At 37.8% G+C, this 15519-nt stretch overlaps 1 pseudogene; it reads right to left on the reverse strand.

The window, feature by feature from the left end:
* Positions 1 to 5522: 5522 nt before the first annotated feature.
* Positions 5523 to 7149, reverse strand: LOC112315228 (T-complex protein 1 subunit alpha pseudogene; annotated as a pseudogene).
* Positions 7150 to 15519: the final 8370 nt, after the last annotated feature.

Consider the following 15519-nt stretch of genomic DNA (forward strand, 5'->3'; position numbering starts at 1 on the left):
AAAACCTATCTGTTACATACAGATTTCAAGTAAATATTTTGATATTTCTCAATGTATCAGACTTGCTTTGTCAGTACTTCATACTGGTTTCTTTCCCCAGTACATAGGTAAGAATTACTGTTATATTTCCAAAGTTACAGAGATACAAGTTATAGACATATTATCTTGCTTTTAATTGTATTATTAATCTTCACTAGCATTAGGAGTCTTGTTACAATGTTTTAGGATATGAGAGAACAATAGGCAAAGGAATAAATACAAGGTCTGTTTGGAAAAAGCCCATCTATTGTTAATATAATGAGAACAGTTTGCATGACACTGATGTAACTTGGAAGCCAAGGAAAATGGACTGGAATGTGCATGTGGGAACAATGACTTCACTGTACCAATCAGTGGGGGTGGTAGAGACACTGTTGAGTGAATATATGTACTGTGTGGCTGCTGCATTCAAAATGACAAAGTGAGTAGAACAATGAATCTGCATCCAATTTTGTGTTAAGCTTAAACATTCCTCTGTTATTCAGAAACTATTTTGATTATTCAGAAGGCCACCACTATAAGCAATTGGTGATTCACAGCTTGATCATGACAAAGCACCTGCTCATGCATCACGTCTGGTGCACAGATTTTTGGTGAAACATCAAATCACCCAGGTGACTCAGACCCCCTATGGCCCAGATTTGCTGCTCTGTGGTGTCTGGCTTTTCCCAAAACTAAAATCACCTTTGAAAGGGAAGAGGTTTCAGACCATTGATGAGATTCAGAAAAATACAATGGGGCAGCTGATGGTGACTGGGAGAACTCTGTGAGGTCCAAAGGTGCCTACATTGAAGGGGACTGAGGCATTATTGTCCTATGTACGATGTTTCTTATATCTTGTATCTTCTTCAATACATGTCTCTATTTTTCCTTTTACATGGTTGGATACTTTATGGACAGATCTTGTATAATATACCTAGCATTGATATAGATACTTATTTTCTTCTCTTCTATTATTCCTCCTCTGACCTATATGTGTTTTATCCTGAAAGTGTAATTATTCCTCAAATATTAGTAAAAAAGAAAAGGATGCCATGTTTAATGTATATATGCCAAATACCACTTATTATCTATTTTTATAAACTGAACTAATGATTAAAGGGATTATGTAATTGCAAAGAAATCTAATTAATAAAAAATTTAAAAAATGTTATCATCTGTGAAATAATGATTTTTAATAAATAAAATATTAAATGGTTTTCAGAACAATTTACTATGAATTTTCAGTAAAATAATACCACAATAAGAAAATGTGGCTTGTGTATATAAAATACTCCTTTTTGTGTAATATTTTTCCTATGTAAGGACAAACTGGAAGAGTAGAAGAAATGGTTTGGGGTGGGGGAAGGGAAGACAGAATGACATTTAGGAAATATAAAGAACCTTAACTAGCCTCAGTGTCTGCCATCAAATGATGCATGGTGACCAAGTGCTGGCCACTTTAATGAGTTCACTGGAGCTCATCTTAACTGTTGTGCCCTGGGTGAGACCTGTAGGTGTGAGCTACTTTATAAAACATTTTTAGAAAGACTCCCTTTATGATGTTCATAACAGAGTGATGGAAAGTCAGAGATAGAAAAGCATTACAAAGGGAAAAGTAAAATGGTAGTCAACAAGGGTTGGAGGGGTGGGGTGAGGAGTTTAATGGTTAGGGTCTCAATTTTGCAAAATGAGAAGAGTTCTGTAACTGAACGATGGTGATGGCAGAACAACAATGTGAGTGTAGTTAATGCCCCTGAACTGTGCATTTAAAAATGGTTAAAGTGATAAATTTTATGTTCTGTGTCTTTTGTCACAATTTAAAAATAATATAAAAATGGAAAAATTTTATTTTATTATTTTTAATTATTATATTGTTGTTCAATTATAGTTATCTGTATTTACCTCCCGCTACTCCCCCCCACCTCGACCCCAGAGAAACCTTATTTTAAAGGCAATACATTTCTGAACAGCTTCAGCCAGAAGAGAATCTTCTGTGTTTCAGGAGCAATAACATGGTCTATAACCTGGGAGAGCAGTCCTGGGACCTGGCAGACCAGGAAAAGGGGCAGATGTTGTAGGACAGCGTAGGTGGAAAGATGCCATCCTTGTCTAATTAACATTTGGGAATTCACAGACGCACTTTTAAAGTAATATCCAGGATTGCTCAGCTCTGAGAAACAGTTAATAAATATCAAGATTATTAGAGATAATAAAAATGAATTAATGAGAAACTAAGTTTTGAAATTTGAGCAAATAGTGTCAGTAAGAATAAAAATTGTCATAAAAGCTTCTCTTTAAGTACAGTAATTATTTCCATTTTGCAAGCAGAAAATATGATAGTAGGATGGTGGGCTTCTGGGAAGGAAGGAAACAGACAGCATATGACAAGGTGACAGGACAGAACTAACTGTAAGTGAGATTAATGATTTAAAATATTTATCGTAATTATGACCATTACAGAATGTCTTTGTTTTTGTCAGAATTCATAAATAAAGTTTATTTTAAAAGTCTTGTATTAATTCTTCTGATTGTTTTATGGTTGATTCTTCAATGACAGTTAATTATTCTCAGTACATTATTACTTATGAAGTATAAACCAGAATCACTTAGTCTTTTTACTTTTAGTTCGCTTGTAAAACAAATGCTGGTGATTTCTCAGATTACATCAGATGATTTAAGCCTTAAAAAAAAAAAAATCTGGCCCTGGCTGGTATAGCTCAGTGGATTGAGTGCAGGCCTCTGAACCAAAGCGTCACATTTCGATTCCCAGTCAGGGCACATGCTTAGGGTGAGGCCAGGTCCCCAGTAGGGGGTGCGTGAGAGGCAACCACACATTGATGCTTCTCTCCCTCTTTTTCTCCTTCCCTTCCCCTCTCTGTAATAATAATTAAATAATATATTATTTTAAAAACCTGGTTAAATTGTTTAGGTATGTTAATAATGCATTACTACAATAAACACCAACATAAAAAAACAACATATACACAGCTTAAAGCATAGGAAATTATTATTTAGCTTTCCTTTTTCCTAGAAAATTCAAGATGAATATACATAGAACTTAAGAAATTATTTATCTAAAAGATAATTCTAATTCTAATGATTTGAGGAAACCAGTGGAAAGCAGATGAACTTATTCTCAACCTAGCACATCATTTCAGCTGAACAAATATGACATATTCTACTAATAACTCTTATGCAATCTCATTTGGAAAATTCTCCACAACTTTTATTAGAAACACTTACGTAGACAATTTTAACCCAAATCTAACTTTATCTGAATAGACAGGAATTGAGTCCTTTGAAGCATTTCAGTGATAGATTTTTCTGTGATAGATTTTTCTTTACTAATGTGAGTGTTTAAATATAATAGCAACAAAAATATCAAAGCTTGAAGAAGGAAAAAGAAAGATGAGACAATAGAGATAAATATGGGAGAGAGAGACACACACAGAGACACAGAGAGAGCCTGGGAGCTCTCCCTAAGATGAGCAGTCAGTATTCTCTACGTGCATGGCAGGTATGAATGGGTGGCTGAGGTGGGGTGGAAACATGGTTCTGTGAGAAAGAGTAGGGAAGCAGCTGTCCAAACACGTATTGTGGCAAGTACTCCAGAGTTCCACTGTCCTGTTTCCCTGTTTTTCTTCTTATCAAAGTGCATTGTGGGGAAGAAATATTTATTTTCTTTAACTTTTTGAAAGGGAGAGTTGCCAATGGTCACAACATAGTTCATGAGGTTAATATCCCCAAGAGAAAGAAGAAAAAGTGGAAATTGGTTTATAACCTTTTACAATGAAATCAATTATGTGTCAATAACTTCAACCTCAGATTGATCACCAAAATGTTTCTTGGTGCCTAAAGTTGTATAGTCAGAAAAGTGTGTGCAAGAGAGTGTTTAACAAGAGTTAAATAATATATATTGGAGAGAGGATGAGAAAAGAAGAGAACAGTTAACTTTTTCAGCATTTGTTAATATTCATCTCACAGATGGGCAAAGTATGTGCTGATATGCAAACCTGGGCTAGGGAATCAGGCTTCCTGGATTTCATGAGGACCCTAATTATAAACAGACAAGGGAAGAGATGCCACAGGTCAGACAGAAGGGCAAAAGGGTGAAAAGAAAGTGCCAAATCCTTAAAGTTTCCTGGATCCACAACATTGGTAGCACCTTTCATGTGAAAAAGAGCCATACACTGTTCTGTCATCAAGGAAAAAAGGTGCTAGCCAGGCTCCAAATTCAATTCTTGTTCTGCTTTACATTTACCGACTACTATGATGTACCTTTTTAAAAGAAGATAAGTCTCTTATCATTCCAAAGAATATCTATCATGCCATGTTGAGTCATGCAGTGAGGCAGTTAGAAATCAAATCATGGATATTGGGTTTCCTCAAGAGTGGCATTTCCGTGGGACTCTGATTTGCCCACAGGGTAGGACTTTCCTGCTTTTATTCCTCCTTTGCTCACTCCTGGAGACTTTTTAATATTCACATAATCCTCAGACCCTCAGCTCTGGGATCCTGTTAGCCTCGGGTAACCCTCTTTCCATCTTTGCATAACTTTACTACAAGATTGTTTTCTGCCCAGATCACAATGATGTTGTTATAGGGATGCTAATTTCTAAGTGGAATTTTATATTGATAGTATCTCATTTGTTTCCCTCCTTCCTATTTCCATAGGTTCTATCTTTCTGAATACCATCACTTTCTGTTCTGCTCTTATATTGCCTTTGCATTTGATTCTTCTTCAGTGCTTCTAACTTTTTTTCACAGCTTGTTTGGGTTCTGTGAGGAACTAGGTTCCACCTGAGAGTTAAAGGGAGGAGTATTTTAAGTTAGTCTTTGAAAACAGAGACAACAGAATTGTGCTCACTATAGTTTACCTAAAATTCACTGCAAACACATGTTTCATGCACTTACGAATGAACAAGTACATATAAACAAATAAATAAAGATGCATGGTTGACAAATAGGTAAAATTATACTTAATTTTAAAACTTTGAATTTTAAAGTCAAATAAAAGGAAAGCCAAGATTAAAATTAGATTGCTTTAGGATGAGTTTTTAGGATGAGAAAACCTAACTGACAGTGGCTTAAAAAAGCTCATTTATTATTTACTTAGTGAGAAGTCCTGAACTGGGAGTCCTAGTGATGTGTAGGCTGCTCACCATCCTAAAGGCCCAAGTTTATTCCTGTGTATCTGCTAGAACTACTTTAGCAAGATGGTAATTGCTTTTTTTTTTTTTTTTTTTTTTTTTTTTGCCTGGAAGCTTCTTTCGTTATAGAAGACTGAGGCCAAAGGTACAGAAATTACATTCTGTCCCAAAGGATATAAGGGCTAAGGTGTTGATCCTTTGGTGAGTGATGTTTCACATTGTTTCTCCTTTTATTAAAGAGACTCATCAATAAGACTTTTTTTAAAATAAGACTGGTTATGTTTTAATGTGTAATATATAAAGTATAAGACAATTACATCTTACACTGTCATAAATAAAAGATAAATAAGATCAGTCATCAAGGACTCCTGCACAAACAGTATCTTCATAACTTCCATGCTTATCATCTGTGCTTTCTGGATATAATTTAATAAGATCACAACTTGCAGAATGGTAATTGCAGCTTCTATACCAAATTTCAATTTTGGTTCAAATACCCCTGCTTGTTTGTTGTCTTGAGGTTTACCAGTGACTAGAGATCAAGACTAATCCACTTTAAGTTTTTATGTTTTGGGTTAACTTGAGCCTCATTGTGAGAAGCTCTTAACTTTGCAACCATATCAGTGGAGTTTTGAGCAGCATTAACTGCCAGTATAACAGGAATAACAAGAAGATATCCTTCAAACTCTGCAAGAGCAAGCTGTTCTCGAGGCCCCATACTGTTTGCATAGTTTTCAAGGTATATGAAAGGGCTGCTTCTACAGTACCTCCACCTGAAACCACACATTTTGACTCCAAAACTCTCTTCACTGCACAAAGAGCATCATGTAAAGAGTGCTCCATCTCATCACACATACAATCATTCACCCCACATAAGATCATTGATTCAGATGTACGAGCCTCTGTGTTTTGAGCAGGATCAGTTCATCATGAAAAATTCTCTCCTGGACTACTTCTTCTGCTTGTCCAAATATTGAAGCTTCAAACATTTCTTCACCTTCCAAATTGGCCAAGGTTTACAGAGTAGTTGCTGCAGAAGCTTTAGCCATGTGTCTAAGGTCCCTTTTAAAAACTGTTCTAACAAGTGTCAGTCTCCACAAAATACTTAAGACACATAGCATCAATTCCACCAGTGGTTAGAATAAGGTTGGCATCAATTGCCAGGACCTTCTGGATTAGCTCCTTGGTGATATCCAATTCTGTCTAATCTGGTGCAACTTTCCAGGATCTGTAATAACCACCTGTACACCAAGGTTCATTTGTATTTTCTGCAGTGTCTAGTCAAGACAAGCAATTTTTGCATTAACTGTTCCCTTGGGCATGCTGTGGGATCCCACCACACAGTTCGGTGCATAGCCATTTATGAGCATACTCTTCATCTGACTTGTCCCATGGGCTTTCAGAATAGTAATGGAACTGACTAGTTAGGGCTGCCTCTTTTAATTGTAAGTACAGTATGTACCGCATTGGTGAAGAAATCACTGTTTCAATGATTTTTGGATGGCATTGACACCTTAGCAGCATTCATCAAGCAATCTCTTCCAAGTTCATCTGTGTTAATGATTAGATTTACACTGGTATAACACACTGCTACCTTGCAAGAAGTCGACAGCCATAATAACTGATGTGGAATGAATTTTCAGACTGACCAATTCTTCCACTTTTTTTTTTTTTTTTAGTTCTTCTGCAATAATAACTACAGAGGTAGTTCTGGCTCCCACTTATTTGTCTTGCAGATCAGCTACTCATGATGAACTTTAGTTGCAGAATGTCCTACCTCCAGTAACTTCAGGATGGTTGCACCATCATTAGTAATGGTTACATCACCAATACCATCTACCAACATCTTATACAAGCCAACTGGATAAGATAACTTTTTACTATATTGGCAACAGAAGCTGCAGCCATAGTATTCTGGGGGTGGATCGCCTGCCTCCCCAGTGCTGCAGTCCCTGCACGGGGACAAAGACACCTCCATCTCGCGACAGGGTGCACGTCGAGTTTCACTCACATCACGACAACTAGCCTTTCAGTCTCTAGGCCAGGTTGTGACCACACCAGCCATGCCTGGAAGGAGCCCTGACAATATGGCTGGAGCTCTTGGACACAGCGCCACCTCTACCCGTCCCTGCTTGGTTGCAGGGCAGTGCAGGAAAGAAAGTGCAGCAAGACTCTATGAGACTTTTCTCAATTCCTCCAGCTGACATCTGCATCTTACATCCTGTACCTGGATCATTTGGGACCTATCAAGCTACCCTGATTTTCTGTGGCTTTTAGCTCCTGATGGGAGCCTAGGTGGAAGAGAGGTCTGAGGATGACTTTTGAGAGACCAGGCTGGTAGATCTACTGCAACTTTGCTTCTAAGAGTATGTTTTTAAGGATATGGTAGTGGCTTTTATTAAAAGTATTTAGATGGGGGAGGAGCAATACTACCAAGATAGAAACAACAAAAAAAACCTGCAATGAATTAGAAATGAACCTTAGCTCTTAAGTCATAAAGGAAGTTCCTGTCAACAGAAAGTTGAGACTCTATACATGATGTAGTTAATACACAAGCTAATTTCTCAGATTTTCTAACAGACCTTTATGTATCTGCTTTGCTCAGCATTTGCATCTATTCTCAATGAAATACCATAAACTGAATCATAGATAATCTGGATAAGCATTTATATCATATTCAAGGGAAAAATGATATGCGATTTGAAGTAAAAAAAGTGCAAAACTTGAGTTTGACTAAATGAATTCCTTCTCATTTAACTTGCAAGGGAAGGGTGTATGGGTGCTTTCTTGGAGACAAAGATCATCATCATACATTGGGCAGGAAATTGTTTTGAAAAGGGTTACTTTTTTTTATTGTTGTTCAAGTACGGTTGTCTCCAGTTTCTCCCCACCACTCTCCCCACCCCAGCCATCCCCACCTCCCACCCTCGATCTTATCCCCCTTTGGTTTTGTCCATGTGTCCTTTATAGATGTTCCTGAAAACCCTCCCTCCTTTTTCCCCCATTATCTCCTCCCACCTCTCCTCTGGTTATTGTGAGTTTGTTCTTAATTTCAATGTCCCTGGTTCTATTTTGCTTGTTTGTTTGTTTTGTTGATTAGGTTCCACTTATAGGTGAGATCATATGGTATTTGTCTATTACCCCCTGGCTTATTTCACATAGCCTAATGCTGTCCAGTTCTATCCATGCTGTCACAAAGGGTAGGAGCTCCTTCTTTCTTTCTGCTGTGTAGTATTCCATTGTGTAAATGTACCATAGTTTTTTTGATCCTTTCATTTACTTACAACAACTAGCAGCAACCCTTTCACAACCAAGGACAAATTGCGACATGGCTATTAACTCAACTAAACCATGTCACTTAACACCGTGGGAATTAAGAACATGTAACACCATTAAAAGTCCAAATTGGAGTTAGCTAATTCTTCTCTTGTGATATCTCCTGTTGTTCAGTTGGTATTTGAGTTTAGTTTTGAAAACTTGAGTTTAGGGAGTTAGAAGTCAAGTTGAGAAAAATAAGAGGTATTTCAATGTTACACTGATGTTTGACAGAGCCTTCTAGATAATGTTTTTGAATAGCATTACTTTCTGGCACTGAGCTTTAATTTAAGCTTTCATTTTTTTTTTCTTTTTTCTGTTACCAGCTCACTTAATCCTTGGTAGGGTAGTATCCATTTCACCAATTAAAAATCTAAGCACTCATGTTTTCCCCTTCCCTGTAGAAGAGTGAAAGGACTACTTTCAAACCGAGTGCTGTTTTTAATTTTACTTATGTCATATCATTAACCCAGAGTATACCAGTCCTTCCTGACTGGCTTAATTCTCTCTGCCTCAGAAATGACTCAGGACAAGAAGTAACCCACCACCTGATTGTCTGAGTTTCAGATTCTGTCATAATAATATCCAACATTGATCCTGGCAAAAATTTGAATTGCCTGTTATTAGTGTCTCTAAAGCTATTTAATAACCAAGGAAATAGGGCATGCAGGGTTGATGTCACTTCCATTAAGTAGCAGAGCTAGGATTCATACACAGGCAGTCTGAATCCAAAACCCTTACCCTCAACCTTTGGTCTCTGTGGCCCCAAATTAGAAGCAATTATAGAAGTAGTCTCCATCATTGCAGGGCAACACTTACTCCACCAGGACCCAATTCCCACCTCTGCAGCTATGCCTCTCTCATGGGCTCTCTGTGGCATTCTCACCCACGTTACTCTTGGCCACTTGTGTAGGGAACAAATGGTATGATTGGGAATGTCCTAGTCTTGGCCCTGTCACCTTGAGTTTAGCTTTATCTGCTCCTAGAGTAGTTTGAAAGGGCCCATTTACCTCTGGGCTTTGTTTTTCTCATCACTTCCTGGAATATGAAAGCAAAAGCAGCCATAGCATCCCACATTTGAGCCCTCTTAGCACAGGCAGGTTGAAACTTCAGCTTCTTCCTTCTTCTTCTTCTTCTTCTTCTTCTTCTTCTTCTTCTTCTTCTTCTTCTTCTTCTTCTTCTTTCTTCTTTCTTCTTCTTCTTCTTCTTCTTCTTCTTCTTCTTCTTCTTCTTCTTCTTTCTTCTTCTTCTTCTTCTTCTTCTTCTTCTTCTTCTTCTTCTTCTTCTTCTTCTTCTTCTTCTTCTTCTTCTTCTTCTTCTTCTTCTTCTTCTTCTTCTTCTTCTTCTTCTTCTTCTTCTTCTTCTTCTTCTTCTTCTTCTTCTTCCTTTTTAATCTGGGAAGCAAGCAAGAACCCAATAGAGTTTCTCTCCTTCTTGATTGCTTTGGGTTTTAATTTGAAGAAAAAGAGAGAGAACTACAGGGGACCAAGTCATCTTCCCAGGGCTCCATCAGCAACTCTGTCTCCTGGGAATATTCTGATTAATGGCTATGCCTCCCACTGAGTCCCTGTAATAGGTGTCAGGAAGGTGTTTACTCAAAGTTTTACACCCAATTGTCCTGAAGGTCAAAACAATAGGGTGTCTTCCATGCAAGTTAAACATCTTTTTATCAGTACAAACTCTGTTAGAGAAGACTCCCTGTTTGCTGTTTGATAAGCTCAGTAGGGTCTTTCTATATTCTTCCAACCTGACTCAAGAGATCTCAAAGGAAGAAGCGTGGGCATCTCTGCCCTGAGCTGGGCTTCAGGACTGGGGAAGAAAATCAGTGAGATACGTATGCCCTTGGACTCACCAGCTTTGGAGCATGTCTGGTTTACCTTTAAAACCGTGAAATATTTTTAAACCAAAACAATAATATCAAATTTATCCCCTGGGAAGAGCTATTCATACAAAACACAGATGACATAATTCCTTAAAATTAAGATGTATTCTTTTCTCACATTAAACAATGACCTTGGACCCCCAAATTACTTTTTCCCTTCATTTGTGATCTTTACCCATTTTCTCCTCTCAGCTTCTCCACCTCCTGCACAAACAGACCCTAAGAAATAGAGAGCAAAATGCCACAAATTGAAAATATTATCTCCTATCTGCTGCCCACAGATGTGTGTTGGGGAGATTTCTGACCCTCTTTCTGAGGCAGAAGAAGCCAAAGGTCAGAGTGAATTTCCTAAATGTCAGATGCTTTCAAAGTGCTGCCTTGTGTCAGTTCAAACCATGCCTGGAGCTATCTACAGTTCTGGGTTTTTTTTTTTTTTGCACATGGTGGCACTTTCTGCAGTACCTGCATTGAAAGACTGTACTATACCTAAGACCAGTAGAGCCCACCGAATGGCACTGAAGATGCCCCAGAGAGCAGAGACTTCTGTGGCTTCCATGGACATAAAAGTATGCTTCTCTTTAAATGCTGATAAGAGTTTAGTTATTTTAAGTTACCCATGCTACCCTCCATGTATGGGAGTGGCCACTTGTACTTTCCCAAATATGGAGATGAGTTCAAACCATTAAATCTACTGGATTTGACTTGAGATAAACATAATAACAAGGCATGTGTTTAGGAGGAAATTAAGTATGCACGTGTTTGCTGAAATTTTGTCATTTTCTAAAACTTCTAGGATTGGAAAGATGGATGGCATGCAATGAAAAAGAAGGAGGAGATAGTACTGGAAATGGAGCTGCCAGGGCTGGTCAAGAACTGAGTTGTAGAGATGAGAGGGAAGGAGATGGACCAGGCAGGATGATAAACCCTTACTTGTGTATAGCCTTGGGACCATTACCTAGGTTCCACTACTTTCCTCATCCTTATCTGTGAAAACTGGTGTCCAGAGAGGTGGAGAGCTTTCCGGAAGTCTTACCAGTCAAAATTTACTGTCCCCTCCAGAGCTGGAGCTGTTGCACTCTAGGCTAGATGACCTCTAGGCTTAGTTTCTGAGATGACATTGGAAAGCATACTATGGAATCAGGACTTAGTTTTAGACATGACAAAGGAGTGTTTTATCCAGTTTTTTTTGAGATAATTCCAAGGGCACAGTGAGCTGAAAGTATGTACTTGGGCAGGCTGGTGAGTGTGGAAATGGATGAAAGCCCATGAAATAAGTCCTATGTAGGAAGAATTCATGGTGCTCTATTGAGAGACTGAATATATTATTGGACAATTGCCAGACCATATATAAAAACAGAACTCTGGCTCATAATCTGCAACCACCAGCCCAGGAAAGAAACCTATTCTCTTTAGTAACCAGCCCAGAAAGCTAACCTGCTGTCTGTAACTCTGACTTTCATTAAGTCACCATGATCTCTTAACAACATTAAAAAAAACCAAAACAAATAATAATTCCAATGGCCAGGACTTGGTTAATAACTGACAACATCCTTAATTTTTGTTTCTACTTCCAACTCCAGACAGAGCAGAGAAAACTTAATATGCACAACTGATTACATTGTATGCACCTCTTCTAGCTAGTTTGCCTCCGGATGCCACATGCCAACATTCCCCAATTAGGACACTTATGAAATACCCTGAACATTAACATTTACCATCATAAATCTTTTCCACTCCCCTGTTGGCTCTTAAGTCACTGACAAAACACAGGTGATAATGGCTGACTCCCTTTGCTATAACAAGCTCTGAGTAGACAGCCTTTTCTTCTTCTGGCTTGATTGATCTATATTTCTACATTGTAAATTGTTAATGGTTGTTGGAAGAGAAAAAGATGGCTGAGAGAGGCTGAGTATGAAATTGCTGAGGAAAGTGACTTCTGAGAATGGACGTGTTTCTACCTGACCCAGAGAATGAGAAGGAAAAGTACAGCTTTGGAGAAAACTGGATCTAGATAAGAGTTCAATTGTAAATTCATTGGATTCTTTGGGCTTTCTTGGTTCTTTAAACATGATATATAAGGAAAGGCTCTTTGTTTTTAGAACTATTATTTAAGCATTTTTAAAATTATATATAGGATTCTATGCTAAGGACTTATATACACTCTATATCATTGAATCTTCAGAACAAATCTCTAAGTGTAGATTTTCTTTTCAATGTTTAAAATGAAGAAACCAGAGCTCAAAGAAACAAAAGATAATGAGTGCAAGGTCACAGAGCTGGTCAGAGTGAGGATTTAAATTCAAGTGAGATTGACACTCAAACCAATACTTTTGTCACTTCAGTTTCACTTTTGCTTCACCAGATATATGGCTATGAAGTTCTGGAAAATGGAATTGAAACAAGGAGCTTCAGAGTTAGAAATCTGACTTTGAGAATCACTTCTTGCATCCTTGACATTAACAATCACTCTGTATCCTCATCTGTTATTGGCATCTAATAAAATTTTTAGAGGTAAAATGATATTTGCATTGGTACTGACCTCTTTTAAGAATGTTGGGAAAGGTGGGGTTTTATTAGTTTTATTACAAACACTGTTGAATTTGTATCAGAAGGCCTACTTAGTATTTTCCCTCTGCCATTCTTAGCTTAGAAAATTTGGGTGACCTGTTCCACCCTTCTGGCCATGGATTTTTTTTTCTTTATGATGGAATCAGATATAATGCCTTTGTTTTATCTCTGATGAAGTTGTGAGGTTCAAACGATCTGATGTGTAGGAAAGTACTTTGCAAATTACAAACTGCAATATAAATAAAAGATAAACTCAAATAATTACTATAATTCTAATGTTCTTGATTCTTAATGATTGTAGAAGAGGTATGATATTTTCAAAGAGGATTTTTCAAGTACTTACAGCTCATTTATCCTATCCGCAAAAAAGCACATGCATTCCATGTGGGATAACAAACTACATAGACCACTTATTTCCCAAATAGAATGTGGAAACTGCTAAGGGACCCAAGTAGGGTCTGGCTCTGTATGTACAATAGTGTGACATTAGGCACCTGATCTTTCTGAACAGTAAGTGGAGAGGAGCATCTCTGACCAGGTGACTTCACAGGACCTCTCTTGTGAGTTTCCCATGAGAAAATGCTCTGTTAAGTGTGAATACCCACAGTAATGTGAAGTATTATGATAGTGCATTTAAAATGTGCTATTTAACTACCACTTACTATTTTTGTGGTTTCATTATAGTTGAAGAGCATAATGGTTTTCAGCAACTAACAACATAGTTATGGGATCTTATACCACCACACAAACTCCCTGGATGTTTCACTTTAATAAAATACTGCCTTTTATATGGAGCTACATATTGGTATAATTACCTTTCACCATATTATGTGCTTAGCTTTTAATTCTGGGTATATAATTTAGAATTATTTAATTGTATTTACCCCTACAAATAGGTCCTACTTTATTTCTAAATTAAATAGAACGAGAGGACATACGTAAAACTTGGCTAGACTCAGAAGAAAGACAGGAGAAAATTGGTGGAAAATATTTCAATAACTTAATATATGCTGATAACACCATATTATTGGTAGAAAGAAGCAATGATTTGAAACAACTCTGGAGAAAGTGAAGGAATAAAATGCCAGAACAGGACTGCATTTGAAACTCAAGACAATAAAAATCACCACTATAGAAGAAATACATAACTTTAACATCGACAATTTCTTTACTTTCTTCAAATTTTATTTTTATTTTTAAAATATATTTTATTGATTAGGCTATTACAGTTGTCCCATTATTCTCCCCATTATTCCCGTCCAACCTTTACCCCCACCCTCGCACCTTCACTTCCCCATCATAGTCCATGTCCATGGGTCATACATATAAGTTCTTTGGATTATCCCTTTCCCATACTAATTTTTTTTTTAATTTTAATTTTTTCTTGTTATTCAATTAGAGTTGTATGCCTTTTCTCCCCATCCCTCCACCCCACTCCAGCAGAACCCAACCCCCCCCCCACCTACACCCTCCCCTTGATTTGGCCCATGAGTCCTTTATAGTAGTTCCTGTAATCCCCTCTCCTCACTGTCCCCTCCCCACTCCCCCCTGCCCATTGATAGATTGTTCTTAACTTCAATGTCTCTGGTTATATTTTGTTGCTTTTTTTTTTCCTATTTATTATGTTCCAGTTAAAGGTGAGATCATATGATATTTGTCCCTCACTGCCTGGCTATTTACCTTAACAAAATGCTATCCAATTCCATCCATGCTTTTGCAAAGGGCATAAGCTCCTTCTTTCTCTCTGCTGCGTAGAATTCCATTGTGTAAATATACCATAGTTTTTGGATCCACTCGTTCGCTGATGGGCACTTAGGTTGCTCCCAGTACTTGGCTATTGTAAATTGTGGTGCTATGAACATTGGGGTGCACAGGTTCTTTTGGACTGGTGTTTCAGGGTTCTTAGGGTATAATCCCAGCAGCGGAATTGCTGGGTCAAAGGGCAGTTCCATTTTTAATTTTCTGAGGAAATTCCATACTGTTTACCACAGTGGCCTCCCCTGTCTGCATTCCGACCAACAGTGCACTAGGGTTCCCTTTTCTCCGCATCCTCTCCAACATTTGTCTGTGGATTTGTTTATGTTGGTTACTCTGACTGGTGTGAGATGGTACCTCATTGTGGTTTTAATTTGCATCTCTCTGATGGCTAGTGATGCTGAGCATCTTTTCATATGTCTCTGGGCCTTCTGCATGTCTTCCTTGGAGAAGTGTCTGTTCAAGTCCTTTGCCCATTTTTTAATTGGGTTGTTTGTCTTCCTGGAGTGGAGTTGTGTGAGTTCTTTATATATTTTGGATATCAGGCCCTTGTCTGAGGTATCATTAGCAAGTATGTTTTCCCATACTGTTGGTTCTCTTTGTAATTTGGTGCTGTTTTCTTTAGCCATGCAGAAGCCTTTTATTTTGATGAGGTCCCATTTGTTTATTCTTTCCTTTATGTCCCTTGCTTTAGGGGACATGTCTGTGAGGATATTGCTGCGTGGAATGTCTGAGATTTTCCTGCCAATGTTTTCCTCTAGGACTTTTATGGTGTTATGACTTATATTTAAGTCTTTTATCCATCTTCAGTTATTTTTGTGTATGGCG

The sequence above is a fragment of the Desmodus rotundus genome, chromosome 5, assembly GCF_022682495.2.
Source record: "Desmodus rotundus isolate HL8 chromosome 5, HLdesRot8A.1, whole genome shotgun sequence".
NCBI classification, from domain to species: domain Eukaryota; kingdom Metazoa; phylum Chordata; class Mammalia; order Chiroptera; family Phyllostomidae; genus Desmodus; species Desmodus rotundus.